General features: G+C 38.2%; 1 protein-coding gene across 4 annotated transcripts in view; it reads right to left on the reverse strand.

Annotated features, from left to right (window-relative positions):
- Positions 1-3,704, reverse strand: part of CPT1C (carnitine palmitoyltransferase 1C) — a 1,701,035-nt gene extending 1,697,331 nt beyond the window's left edge. For 3 of the 4 annotated variants that reach the window (XM_044083414.1, XM_044083412.1, XM_044083411.1), the window contains exon 1: positions 3,515-3,704. The gene's annotated coding sequence lies outside the window, so the exon portion shown is untranslated. The remainder of the gene's footprint in view (positions 1-3,514) is intronic. The other variant, XM_044083413.1, reaches the window with a different exon arrangement.
- Positions 3,705-13,620: the final 9,916 nt, after the last annotated feature.

The following is a 13,620-nucleotide window of genomic DNA, read 5'->3' on the forward strand; positions in this document are numbered from 1 at the left end:
TAAGCATGGCTACACAAGAAACAGCTTTATTCACAGATGACTTGTCACACAACTCTAGGAACCAAGTACCCCACTTCCTAAAGGAAGACTACAAATTGTCTTAAAATGCAAAAAGTTATTTCCAAATTTCTCACTCTTATTGCATTCGAGTTACAAGGTTATGACACAGGAAAGAAAAAGCTTTCCAAGTGATGGCAAAATATGTGTTGGAATGACAATAGGGGAAGAAGCAAAACACACTGTTTTGATACTTCCTGTGGTGGTTTAAAAGAAAAACAGCCTCTGCAATGGCATGCATGTCCATGTGTGCTTAACCGAACACTACACTGGCCAGAAAAAAAATTAGCCCTAAAGCAGTCTCTAAACCAGTTCAGCCTGGAAACTGTCAAAATGTGATGCTCTGCCCAAAAGGCATAAACCTGCCTATTTGGTCTAGTGTTACTTAAAGCTGCTGTAGATTCTAACAGACACGATAGTAGGAAACAATCTGACTTTTTTTTTTTTTTTAACAAAACTTAAACGTACCCCCGCACAGAAACACACACACTGTACCTATAAAGTGTTCCAAGGCATGAACAGCCAAGCCAACTGTGTGGCTTTTAGAATATCCCTGCCTAAATTGCTTTGAAAACTGGATCATCATGCCAACTACATAGGTTTTAACATGAAGTGCTGGCCTCAAGAAACATAAAACAGATTAACTTTTTTTTTTTGTGAATTCGCTCTAGCTAAGCAGAATTCAGAGCATTAGTCGTTAGTCTACCCCTCAAAAATGAAACTGCAAGCAATACTGTTTGCCAATGTATCAGACAGGACATTAAACACAAACTTACATGCATATTTCTTAGAGAATAGGTATAATCAAATGAACCTTTATCTCCCAAATTAGTAAGCTATTCATGAGAACAGGAGGCAACATTATACCATGTTTTATGTCCAACTTTCTGAAAGTGAAGAGGAAAACACACACACATTCCAGAAATACCTCCAGCAGTACCAGAATCAACTGTAGGTCAAGAAAATTACAATAAAAGTCACTCAAGACTGCCAAAGATGATTACTGGCAAAAACTGACTTGAGACCCACATTACCAAATCATCAACACGTGACACTTCAGTTACTACAAATAAGCAAGCTGACAAAGTGAAAAAAGGACTCGAAAATGACCCCAGAGTCCTGACTACCATCCTTTTTTTTTTATAATGAGCAAAGACTGCTTCTGAAATTCAAGGCAAACAAAAAATATCTTTTCAGCATACAGTAAGCAAATTACTGCAATGTTGATACTGTAAGGCCATAAAATGAAAATTCTTGAAGAGGACACAGAGTTATTCGCTGCTGGTGAGCTAGATATTATCCCCAGTAAATCTCTCTTTTATGGAACAAATTTCCTTTGGATGTAAAGCAATGTAGCTACTTGATCTTCTACTAACAAAACCTAGACAAATGGGTGGGTACTGGGTACTCATAAAATATATTCCAGATTTGACCCCTCACAACCTCATTAAAAGGGGTTGAAACAGATATTAATTATGCATGTTGAAGAGTGCTAACAATGTGAAATTCTTTGGCTACGCTACATTTGGTCCGTCAGATCAATAACATAGTATTAACCTACAAACCTTATAATCAGGTCTCAGTGAACACCTCACTAGTGAGCTCAAAGTGCAAAAGACATATCGCATGCAAAAATTTCAACTTCCATTACAGCTCTTCATTTATACTTTAGACATATTAACATTAAAGCACTGCAGACTGTCTATGAGCATTGTAAATATGAATATACGTACATAATTTTTCCAAAAATAAACAACCTGGACTTAGCCTCTCTAGAAACTAAAGCTACTGCTCCGAAATTACTCTTCGTGGTGTAATGCATTTTATGCCAAAATACATCCCAGACAGACCTACTATTTCAGCCATGTGCCACCTCTATATGCCATGACATATATAATTCTCCTGCAGAAATTCATGTATATGCTACCTCTAGATGCCAAAAACTCCATCCGCCTGTTTAAATGTTCAGTGTTACAACACCTGTTGTTAGTCTGTAAGAATTATTGTAAAGCTTGCTTTCTTTTCCCTCATGGTCTGCACCCTGGTTAACGAATTGTAAAACAACATCTACGGTTCTAAAAAATATGCTCCCAGCCCCAACAGTACTTCTAGACAAACTGAACCCCCAAGCTAAATCTTTATACATATAGTGACAACACATTGTAGTTAATGGGCAACAGCCAACTTATTTCTCATGGATGTCTGTAGAGTTGACCTTCTGTCATCTCACACTGCTTAGTTGCAGTGTCTGAAAGGTGCTCCAAAAGCCAACAACTTAAAGCAGGTTTTGGTTTTAATGAATCACTAAGATCATTTCAACTGCAACAAAAGAAACAACCTTCTAAACTGTCTAACTAAACAATACTCCACAGCTGCCTCTGGCTCAGCCACTCTTTAATAAATGCCAGAGCAGCTACACTCAACAAGCTTTCTGTCAAAAACACTACGTCTGTAAACTTCCCTTATGTGCTCTTCTGGATCACATTTCAGACTGTCAACATTACATCTGAACTTCAGCCTACTTTGTAATGAAATTTCACTGTTAACATAACTTGAAAAAAGGTAGGTGTGTCATTCATTCATTTGCAAGCTAGAGGAAAAAATCATATCATTTCCTTTTTGGGCTATGCATATATATATATATATTTTAGGCAAAACATGACGGTTGGTATTCGCAAGGCGTAAATGATGATGGGTTATATTATTGTTTGTAAAAGTTATCATCTTATCTTCCTACTGAGAAATGTTTAAAATTAGTTCCACAAGTCTTGGCCAACCACATACCAAGCACCATTTTAACTCATTTAAGGATCATGTCAAGGCTTGATATCCTCCTTCCAAATATAAGGCAGGAAAAATGTAATGATTCATATCTACAGTTGCAACTGCCTCATCGTTTACTAAGAGATTCACGCCCACTCCTGGGCAAACCGGAGGGTGGGTTTCATATCCTCAATATAACCCCATGAAGTGTCCCACCAGCTCTCTCACTTAACAAATTCGAAATATTAACACTTATGCAGGATCCACAGCCAGTTCTGTTATTAGTCACCCTCAAAATGATATTTAACAAACCCTCCCAGGACCTGCTCTGTCACACTGTTTACAACAAAAAATAACACCATCATCTGCAACACTGCTCCAACTAAATAGCTATCCAGAAGTAGAACACATTTGGAAAAGGTGAAAAGTGGGCGGCAGCCTATTTTCAGTAATTATTTTCTGAATTAGCCCCGTACTTTGCCTACAACATCACAGTTTAACAAAAAATATCGCAAACATCGTTATAAACTAATCACGTTTCAAATTGGAACTAGTAATGACATTCATCAGGTTTGCTAACCTGCATGAATGTCATATCATAGGTGAAATTGCTATATGCCGCCTTTAAAACGTCTCATGCAGCCGTTTCTCTTTAACATCAAGACTACAAAAATCAGACCACCGAGAAACTAACCAGCTATCCAAAACGAAATAAAAACACCCGTATACTTTGGCATTCAATCCAGTGACGCGACAAATAGGATCCAGTAAAGAGTCCAAAAGAAAACGGTTTACTGTAAAAACACACACATCCTCCAGCTTCTCCCAGCAACCTCCACTTCTCTCTGGTAAACTTAAAAGAGATACATACAATGTACGTTCCACAACCGCGTTGTACGTAATGTGTGGTAACAGTGTACTGCGCATGTTTGAACGTAATATCCACATGTAAGGAGTTGATTATATGTGAGATTTTAATTTTTATGTAAGTGTTCCTTTCATTCTCGTGGTCATACTTTTCAAGTGTACTTCTTTACAAGAAATGTACCTCATTTGGGATCTTAAAAAGTTCATGTTCTTCGAAGTTCCACATTGAAAGGGTCTATCCCATTTTCAGTGTTAGGAATCCCTAGCAAATAGAACTGAATTCATTAAAAGTTATTTTTAATAAGTAAAACCAGCATGTTTGAACCACCCTATGACCTTCTTAGTTGAAGTTGTTGGTAAACCGTTGTTATGTGTTCCACATTTGTCCCACATTATGAGAGCTAGTGTTCCACGTTTTGGAAAGGGAAGGTTGAGAGCCGTGGATCAACACCCCCTTAAAATGTATGTCACCACGCCCTTTTACAGTCAAACTGTGAAAACTACGTGTGCTTCTTTTTCACAGACACACTATTTTGGCCTGTGATGGTAAAACTGTTCAGAATACCTAGGATTAATGGTTCTCACTTACAGGTGAATTGCTTTGTAGTGAGGACTTCATTTGGAGGATCTTCATCTACAACAGCACACTTGTGTGCATTTTTGTGGTTTAACATGTTTTGTTGGGTTAAGAAATTGAAAGTTTTTCCTTACTTGTGTCGTATTAGCAGCAGTGAATTAAGCTACTTGACCCATAACAATCTCAAGGGATTTGCCAAAAAAAACTACATGGTGCAATTTATTTATTATATGTGTTTTTTTACTGGGAAAGTCTTCCTGGGAGCTGAAATAACCATTTTCAGTGGAGGACATGGAAGAAATGCTCCTAAATAAGAACAGCAATACATTTTTGACAGTTCAAAAGAAATACAGTCAATAAACATTATTTGCAAAGTTCAAACAGTCAACAGTATTTATATATCTTATCAGATTAAGGAAATACATGTTTTCAAGATGTGAGAAAAATCAAATGTACTATATTAATAGACTTGTATAGTTTAGCCACAGCGGTTAATGTTGTTGCCTCACAGCAAAAGTCTCTCTGGTCCGATTCTCGGCGGGATTGCCTTCTGTGCAGAGTCTGCATGTCCTCCCCGTGGTTGAGTGAACTTTAAAGACACGCAGGTAGGTGCATGCATGAGTGGGTGTGCCTTTCTTGAAGGCCGGGTGCCAGGCTGGCAACTCAACACCATAAAAATCCACTGCCAATCATAAGTGGACCGGTGATCCGCTGTGGCAACCCCTAACCAGGAAAAGACATTACTAATAGACTTGTATAGTGGACATTCTTCAGACTGTATGTGTGGTATGATCGCATAGTTTATTATTTGCCAGGTGATATTTTAGGGCAGATTTAAATTGATGCAGGTTATTTAAAAGCTTGATGGGGTTTGTAAGTTTGCTTCATGCCTTGGACATGGTGACAGAGAATAGTGAGTCCCCATAAAAGTTATTTGATTTATTAGTAACAGTTTAAGTTCAGAGGATCGTAGGATTCTATTTGGTACATGCCATTGGATGAAATTTGACAGCAAGGGTGTTTTAAATGGATGAGGAAGTATTTTATGTGCCATGATTAGCTGGGAAAATGTAATGTGTTGAGGAAGTTCAAGCTTGCCTGCAAATTTGCTAATTTTGTTGTAGGTGCTTTCTATTTTGTGTTTGGTGGAAAAGTTGAGATTTTTGAATATTGTTGAGGGGTATAGGTGGGTAGAAAGCTGAAGGAAGGTGCAGCTATTTTTTTCTTACTAAGACCACTTAGCAGGTGCTTTGCTCTGTAAAGAGATCCTAATTTGCAGTGTGTTTTTTGACTGTAGTGTCAATGTGCATATCAAATTCTAACTTGGTATCAGTGGTAACATACTAATTTTGTGTTTGTGACGTTTTCAATTTTTGTGTTGCTTGACATGATGATATTAAAGTCAGTGCTGTTTTGATTTATGCTTTTTGGAAGGAATAGGATTAGTTTGATGTTGTTGGGGTTTAAGAGCAATTGAGCTTTATTTAGCCAGTTTTCTATAGAGGTGAAAGCTTCCTGTTTGATGGTTTCTAAGGTGGGAAGATTTGGGGCTGACCAAACTACAGCCGAGTCATCGGCATATTGTAATATGGTGGTGAGTTTTGATTCCTTGTGCATGTCATTAATGAAGATATTGAAAAGTATTGTTCTAAGTATGGATCCTTGGGGATCCCTGTATTGACTGGAATGAAGGTGGAGTGGGAGTAATTCCATTTTTAATATTGGGTGCGATTTCTTAGGTAGCTGGTGAACCAGCTAGATGAGGGAGTTGTGAGTATATTTGCCAACCTCATAGCGCAAGAAATCTGGACCAAGTCTGACATAATTGGGGGGGGGGCAAAGGCCCCAAAAATCGGGACAGATTTTAAATATTGTTCTTATAAATTTAGAAAATTGATAGAAATTACATGATTTGCCTTAGCATGCATTTTTCTGAAGAATATGAAGTCTGAAACTCAAATGTATGTACTTATTTAGTGATTTCAGTCCTCAGATCATCCCAGCGATTTGGGAGAAAAACACTGATTTTTATGAGAAACAGACCAAACATATGAGGCAAAAATTTGGACATTCTGCAAAGATCTGGAGAGTTGAGAGGTATGGTTGTGAGGCCTTTAAGTTTTAGTCTTTGGAGGACTAGTTGATGTGAGACCACGTGAAAGATTTTTGACAAAAACAAGAAAATTGTGAAGACAAAATTACCTGAGGTTTTTACTTTGATTAATGGTATCTAGGAAATGTAGTAGGGCAGTTTTGGAGCTGTGCTAAGGTCAAAAGTCATGATGGGTAGGATAAAGCAGTTTGTTGTCAAGTACAAAGGCTAGGAGAGTTGCTGATATATACATTTTTGTCAAGTACTTTGAAGACTGGAGAAAAGATTGCTATAGGGCAATAGTTTGACAGTTCAGTGGATGTGCCACCTTTGTGTAATGGGATTATGAAGGAAGCTTCCATATGGCTGGGATGTAGTTTTTTTGTAATGGATCTATTAATAAGGATAGCTACGGGGTGGTAAATGGTAGCAGCAGCTATACTGAGGATGCCAGGTTCTTAGGAGCTAGTGTTGTGGGTTTCAATTTTTTTATGTATTTTTTGATGGTATTTGTCTGCATTAATGCTAGATTAAGTTGGTGAAGCTATGGTCTGGGGCGGATATAAATTATTATTGTTTAAGTTAAGTATAGTACCAGATATGGTGTATTTGTTGAATTTGTCTGCAATGTATTGGCTAGTTTAAGACGGGAAAGGATTTGTGATTGGTTTTCTGGCTGGTTTTAGGAAGTTGTTTAAATTATGGCAAAATCTTTCAGGGTGTTTTGTATGCGCTGTCTGGTTTGCGGCCTTTTTATCATTATGAACGTGTGGCTTTGTGCAGTTTCTGAAGAACCAATATGTATCAGGTAGAATTGGGTCCTAGTTTTTTGACATTGTTTCCAGACATTGTTTCTGTCTTTCATGAGTTGTTTAGTTTGACAGATTAGCCTTAGGGCAGAATTTCCTATCACTCTTTTATGTCTCGGTGGAGCTTGTTGGTTTAGTATGGTTAAGAAGGAGTTATTGAAGTGACAGCTTTATGTAGAGACAGATATTTAATGAGTTTCCACTCCAGGGCCGGATCCAGCACAAGATGACTTAGGCAACTGCCTAGGGCCCAGTGCTGGCTGGGGGAGGGTACATAAATGCCGCTACAAAAAAAATGAAGGAAAGAAATCAGTCCCACTCAATTACTACCCTACTTTGATTTACTGTTGCTCTTCCATGTGAGAAGCTTAGTTTCAGGAAGTCTCAAAGTCTATCTCATTGGAGCCAATGAGAAAGATAGTTCAAGACTTCCTGTAAGTACAGTTGTTTTTCCAGCGTGAAGCATGCCTGGTTATTACTACCATTTCAAATGCTATTCCATTACAGCCAAGATGTTTCATCAGTTTCAATCCATTATGCTCTTTATTACAACCAAGACATTTTTTCAAAATAGTGTGCATAAACTGCTGTCTTTACCACCACTGAAATGAAATTCATTACGGATCCATGCATATCAATGAGACATTTTAGTAAGTTTTGTTTATGGTGTGCATGTGTGAGAGTGTGAGTATAATTACATCTGCATGCAGGAGGGGAGGATAACAGGTTAGTAAGAGTGAAGATGAGGCCCATGGACATGAACATCCATGGGATGACCACAGGAAATGTTTGACTTCAAATTTTCTGTCAGTAAAATGAGGATTTGGGACTGTAACAACTAGGACAATGTAAAAGTTTTTGATGTTGTGCATAGTGGAAAGGGGAGACAATTCAATCCAAAATATCTGAAAATATGTTCCAGCCAGTACAATTATAGGTTCATAGGTGTATACTAGGCTAACGGCCAATATGGCCCTTAAAAGCCTTGATGTGCATCCCAGATGTGACCCACAAATTTGATTTATGTTTGATTTATAGGGGTGATTTACTGATTGTCCCTGTACATCAGAGACATAGGAGCCAGACCAGGGGTAATTTTCTGATTATTCATCCATTGGTCCAAGTTGCACTTAAATAACAATAGGGTGGAAATCTGCTTTACATGGATGGAGTGCCTTTTACAGAGAATGGGAAGTATCTAAGAAACATATCTGTCCAACATGTCCTATTTAAGTTGCAAGCAAAATTTGGGTCTTTCAGTGTAGAAGTTTTGATGCTTTTTGTTTTGTGAATATGCAAAAGATGATCTGTGAGCTCCAAAGCAGAAACACAGAATTTGCACATGTGATAGCAGGTGATTTCAACAGAGCTGCGCTTAAGGAGGTGCTACCCCATTTTTATCAATATGTAGATTTCTCCACCAGAGGGAAGAATACCTTAGACAAAGCTTACTGCAATATTAAAGGAGGCTTTGAAGCACCCCAAAATAGGCAGCTCTGATCGCACTGCCATCTTGCTTCTGCCTAGCTATAAGATGGCTTTGATCACAGAAAAACTGACAACTAAACAGATCAGAGTCTGGCAGGTAGGTTCTATGGATTGCCTTCAGAGGTCTTCAAAGAAGTGGCTATGCACAATCTCCTGTTAGATATAGACATCTATACTGAATCAGTTCTTGCCTGCATAAATAAATGCATGGAGGATGTAATTACCATGAAAGCCATCACTGTAAGAGCTATTCAGAAGCCCTGGCTCACCAGGAATGTCTAAGAGCTAGTGAGGGAAAGAAATACAGCCTTAAGACAAATGACAAAGAAAGGTTAAAGGTGGCCAGATCAAATCTGAAAAAGGGCATCAAAGAGGCAAAGAGGGTGTATGGAAGGAAAATTCAGATCTGCTTCGAAGACATGAGGGAAATGAGAAGCCTATGGCAGGGGATACAGCAGCTCACAGACTATAAGTCCAAATCACCCTAATGTGATGACAGCTTGAAATTCCTAAATGAACTGAACTCCTTCTTTGGCAGATTTGAGGAGAACACCACGTTCCCCTCTAAAACAAACACTGACAAAGAGGAGATAGTGCTCACCTTAAACTCTGAGGAGGTGAGACTTCAGCTTAAGAAGGTGAATCCTAGGAAGGCTGCTGGACCAGACAATATACCTAGCAAGGTGTTGAAGGGGTGTGCTGATCAGTTATGTTTGGTACTGACAGACATCATCTCATCCCTTGCTATGGACAAAGTTCCCTCATGTTTCAAGGAAACAGGTATTGTCCCACTTCCAAAGAAACCCAACCCTACTTGCCTCAATGACTTCAGACCAGTCGCCTTAACCTCAAACGTCATGAAGTGCTTTGAGGGGATTGTGAAGAAACATCTATCTGCGAGTCTGCCCTAGTCCTTCGATACACTCCAGTTTGCATACCAGACAGATCGACTGCGGATGCTATATCAGTCACACTACACCTTGCATTAAAACACCTAGAAGGGAGGAACAACTACATCAGGATGCTGTACATCGACTTCAGTTCTGCGTTCAACACTGTGATACTGATGCAACTGGTGGATAAGCTCATGAAACTCAGGATAAACAAGCACCTATGTAACTGGACTCTTGACTTTCTGATTGGTAGACCCCAGTGGGCATGCACTAGAAACAACACCTCTCAATGCATAGTCCTGAATACTGGTGTTCCCCAAGGTTATGTGCTCAGCCCCTTGCTCTTCACCATCCTCACCCATGACTGGGCAAAGCATAAGTCAAACCATATTATAAAATTCACTGATGATACCACAGTTGTGGGTCTCATTAGTGGTGAGAATGAACATAACTACAGGGATGAGATGAATGCTTTGATTGCCTTGTGTGACAGGAACAGTCTGGACCTGAATGTTAATAAGACCAAAGAAATGATTATGGACTTCAGGAGAAAGGCAACAGTTCACCAACCACTCACTATCAAAGGGAAGGTAGTAGAGAAAGTCAAAACAACCAAGTTCCTGGGCCTTCACATCTCTGATGACCTCTCCTGGGCTGCTAACACCAACCATATAGTTAAGAAGGCTCAACAGAGGTTTCACCTCCTGAGAAAGCTCAAAAAGGCTAGGCTCCCACTATCTGCTCTTACTACTTTTTACAGGGGAGCTATCGAGAGTATCCTCACTGGCAACGTCATAGCATGGTTCAGCAACTGCACAGTTGTTGAGAAGAAGAAACTACAGAGGGTGGCAGAGAAAATCTTGGGCACAAACCTCTCTTCCATTCAGAAGTTTTTCTTTACAAGAGCAAGAAAGAGAACATATAAAATACTTGCTTATTCAACCCATCCTGCCCACAACTTGTTCTCACAACTTGCGTCTGGAAGGAGGTACCACAGTTTCCACTGTAGAACTACCAGATTCAGGAACAGTTTGTATCCTACAGCTGTGAGGCTTATTAATACAGACAAAACCAATCCAACGATGGTTCAAGAACGAGACTAAGAAAATATTTTACATGTAATTCTAAAGGGGTGATTTACTTGGTGGTATGCATGTTCTGCAAAGGTTTTTATATAGGGAAGACAGAAAGGGGAATTAGAAAAAGAATGTACGAACATTTTTACGAAATAGCCAAAAATAAGGAAACAAATGCATTATACAAACATTCCCTTTCATGTCCAAACCACAATTTTAAATTCATGATTTTAGAACAAGTAAACTGTGAGTTGCGAGGAGGGGATTGGGAATCCACCCTTGAGTACAGAGAGTTGGTGTGGCAACTAAGATTAGATTCTAGCAACTGGCCTGGTCTAAATGACACAATTAGTATTAAGCCAGTTTTAAAACTTAGAAGAGCCAGATTGTGAAAGAAACTAGAGTACATTGATTAGTAACAACATTTTTGGTCACATAGTAGTTCCACTTGGTTTTGCTTGTACTTATGTTACATGAATGATCATTATTTTATGTTTTTATTGTTTTCTACAGACTTGAAGTGTTATGTGTACTATGGTCATGGAAAGTTTTTTACTTAACCACATTCTAAGAACACAAAATTGCACATTTACACAATGAAATGGAGTAAAAACAACTTTTAAGTTTTTTAAATACTAACTGTTGGAGTGTTATAATATATTTTAAATTTTACTGGAATGTTTTGTGTTAAAAAAACACTCGGTAAATGTAAACACTCGATGTATGTGTTTAAAAAGAACAACAGTTTAACTAACTCACACCTTAACAGAGACTTGCAAGAGTTTAATTAAGAACTTATTCAATTGTATAATGGTTTAATTAATCACTAGTTTAGAAGTGTAATTGATGTAAGCAACTATTTAAGCAGTTGCTACATAGCATAACACTAACTTGAGAAAGCTCGGAACATCCGAGCGAAAGCGCTTGTGATATCAGTTTTTGTCTTCGTGTGCAATAAAAGTTTTTACTTTTGGAATAATTACTGCTTGGTGCTTCAGTTCCATGGTTGAAACTTTTTTCTTATTAATACAGACACCAACTGTTAGAAAAATATATAATAGTATAATAATATATAATAGTAATATGCATGCTTAGTGCATTCGAGGTTTAAAAGGGTTAATACATTTATTCTGTTCACAGTGCATGAATCTGCACAGCTATTAGAAACTTAACAAGAGGCAATTTCATTTCTGATAATGTCATGAAAATAACAAGAGACATTTCATTTCTGCTAATGTCATGAAAATAACAAGAGACATTTCATTTCTGCTAATGTCATGAAACCTAACAAAGAGATATTCATTTCTGCTTATGCCATGAGAAAGTATGCAGCTGCTAGAAGCTTTGATAAAGAAAACAATAGATGCTTGAAAGTATAAACCATAGTCAGCATTACTTGTACCAAAGCTAGAAATGTACCTTGAATCTAGACAAAATGTAACACATGTATTAGAACTGCACAATTGAAGAATTGAAAAGTTAAGGTGGGCTAAAATAAGCCCAAGGCCAGGTTGTTTTTCTCAAAATGTTTTGCAAGCTAGCAAATAATCTAACCTAGTCAGCAATAAGTCTAGTAACATTTTCTGTAGAACAATACAGAAAGCTGTGTCTAACTACGTCAGCAATAGAATAGTAACATTTTTTGTGTGACATGAAGAGAACTGTATAAAAATAACATACTGATCACCAAAGAGCTAGACAAACCTTGTGCCTACATGCTTTGTCTCCTTGCTGCAAGTAATAAAGGGTGCCTTGCTTGAACCTAACGTGAATTGGTCTTTGAAGTTTTTTCCTTCACCTCGGATCAGACGGCCAGGTGGTTGAAACCATGCGGGGAAGAAACCAAATCGGTTCTTCTTATATGGAAAGTCCTCCGACTGAATTGTCATTCAAAAGAGGCCAGCCACTTTCTGATCTGTGACTGAAAGACGGGTCTCCGCAAATTGGTGATCAATCACGTGGGCTCAGGTAAGGTGAATCTACTTTTTTCTGTTTTAGGTCAGGGACTAGATGTGTATTGTTTTTGTCAGACTGTATTTTTCTTACAAGTCAGGGACAAAAAAGATTACTGTCCTGTCATAGATCAGGAGAAACAGAATAAGTAGGCAGTCATTCTGAAGAGACTATAACAAAATCCGTGGTACCACGTTAAAAATTAAGAGAAGTTACGTAACGATCAAAGGGTAGAACAAAATGGGTAATAATTGCACAAAAAGACCCCAAAATCTGCCTTTAACAGAAGACGCAAAATATATGCAGTTGCAGTGTGCTGACAATATTAGATATTATTCAAAATGGGTTAATAAATATGAATTTGATGGAAAATTAGAAAAATCCTCGCTTATCAAACAGCTCAAAACCGATTCCAAAGGTCGGGTAAAAAAGCAACGTTGATTAGGAATTCTCAGGCACACAGGTGGCTTGAGGAAGTAAACCGTAGGGAACAAAAGAACAAAAATTCAAAAGCAATGTTTTTAGATAAGGAGGACAATAACTTAGTAATAGCATCAGCACCTCCGCCTCCCTTACCAGAATATGGAGCAAATGAACAGGTTAGTCCACCCCCACGATATCCTGTAGTCACTGAAGATAGAGATATTATGAAACTAAAACTGACTAAAATTAGAGATCCCATCAGGACCAGGTCCCGAACAAAGGCAGGTAATTCAGAAGAAGGCATCGAGTTATGGCAATTGGTTAAGAATTCACGATCTATAAGTGAAGAAGAAGAAATATGCCCACTTATAGAAGTACCCAATCCTTAGGCAGGTCAAGACAATCAGGACCCAACTATCTTAGTGTATAGACCTTGGACTCGGGAAGATATCCGGAAAGCCACTGAGGGAATTCCCCATCCAAAGATTAATTTTAGAAAATTCTCAGAAGATTTACAAGGAATGAGGCTGAGTTACAACTTAAATGGAGAAGAGATAGAAAAAGTAGTTAGACATATTGTAGGGCCAGATTGGTACATGATTAGTGGGAACTGGAATCCCCG

This window comes from Protopterus annectens, chromosome 9.part0, assembly GCF_019279795.1.
Source record: "Protopterus annectens isolate FY-2018-M chromosome 9.part0, PAN1.0, whole genome shotgun sequence".
NCBI classification, from domain to species: domain Eukaryota; kingdom Metazoa; phylum Chordata; order Ceratodontiformes; family Protopteridae; genus Protopterus; species Protopterus annectens.